This window comes from Crocuta crocuta, unplaced genomic scaffold (assembly GCF_008692635.1).
Source record: "Crocuta crocuta isolate KB4526 unplaced genomic scaffold, BGI_CrCroc_1.0 scaffold1269, whole genome shotgun sequence".
NCBI lineage: Eukaryota > Metazoa > Chordata > Mammalia > Carnivora > Hyaenidae > Crocuta > Crocuta crocuta.
In genome coordinates, this window is record NW_027531335.1 from 254,998 (window position 1) to 255,299 (window position 302).

Genomic DNA, 302 nt, shown 5'->3' on the forward strand with positions numbered 1-302 from the left:
GCGGTCGCCAGGGACCTGGGGAGAAGGGAAAATAGGGAGTGGCTTCTGAGAGGTGTGGAGTTTCTTTCCGGTGTGATGAAAGAGTTGGGGAATTAGTAGCAGTGGATGCCCAGCTTTGTGAAATATACTAAAAACCACTGAATTGTGCACTTCATGCANACAGGAATTTACTCCCGAAACCAAGAGCACACTGTATATGCCATATGTGAGCCAACTCGACAGTAAATTATATTAAAAAAATAATAATAAATGGGAATCGCATGGTGTCTGAATTCTATCTCAGTAAAAAGTTCTACGGGGAC

At 42.9% G+C, this 302-nt stretch overlaps 1 protein-coding gene across 1 annotated transcript in view; it reads left to right on the forward strand.

Annotated features, from left to right (window-relative positions):
* DOCK11 (dedicator of cytokinesis 11) overlaps positions 1-302 on the forward strand; it is a 147,138-nt gene that overhangs the window by 48,827 nt on the left and 98,009 nt on the right. The window lies entirely within an intron of this gene.